Genomic DNA, 858 nt, shown 5'->3' with positions numbered 1-858 from the left:
TGGGGGGGGGGAGCAAAACGGGAGGGGGGAAAGAAGGCAATTCGGCCCCTGGTGGCCGGGATCCGCCACTGCGCCGCGCTTGCCTCACCCGTCCTCGCCCGGTTGCGACCCCTGGTGGCCACGGGACTTTTTTTTAATCTTTGGGAGTCCTAAAGGGATTTTTCTCTCTCACTGAGGGACGAAGCTAAGAGGATTTTTGTCGGTACAGCTGTTAACTAGTTCGGCCGCCTCGCCGACGCAGGAATTCGGGGGCTAGCCTTACAGTGGCTTTCCTCCTTCCTCGAGGGTCGGGGACAAAGGGTGGCAATTGGAGAAGAGCTGTCCCAGAGGCGCTTACTTAATTGTGGGGTGCCTCAGGGGGCAGTTCTCTCTCCGATGTTGTTTAACATCTTCATGCGCCCCCTTGCCCAGATTGCCCGAAGGTACGGACTGGGTTGTCACCAGTATGCTGATGACACCCAGCTCTATCTATTGATGGACCGCCGGACTGGCGACGTCCCTGTAAATCGAGACTGGGCGTTGCAAGCCGTGGCAGGGTGGATCAAGTCGAGTGGGCTGAAGTTGAATTCAGCGAAGACAGAGGTCCTTTGTGTGGGTCGCGGCGGGCCAGGGGAGGAGATCTCCCTACCAGCCTTTGACGGTGCGTCGCTGATACCAGTGCGCAGGGTCAAGAGCCTGGGAGTGTTTCTGGAGCCTTCCTTGACAATGGAGGCACAGATAGCAGCCACTGCTAAAGCCGCCTTCTTCCATCTTAGGAGGGCGAAGCAGCTGGCCCCCTTCCTGGAACGCGGCGACCTGGCAACAGTGATCCATGCAACGGTCACCTCGAGGATGGACTACTGTAATGCCCTCTACATG

The sequence above is a fragment of the Heteronotia binoei genome, chromosome 2 (genome assembly GCF_032191835.1).
Source record: "Heteronotia binoei isolate CCM8104 ecotype False Entrance Well chromosome 2, APGP_CSIRO_Hbin_v1, whole genome shotgun sequence".
In the NCBI taxonomy this organism is placed as follows: domain Eukaryota; kingdom Metazoa; phylum Chordata; class Lepidosauria; order Squamata; family Gekkonidae; genus Heteronotia; species Heteronotia binoei.
This window is presented reverse-complemented; position numbering follows the sequence as displayed.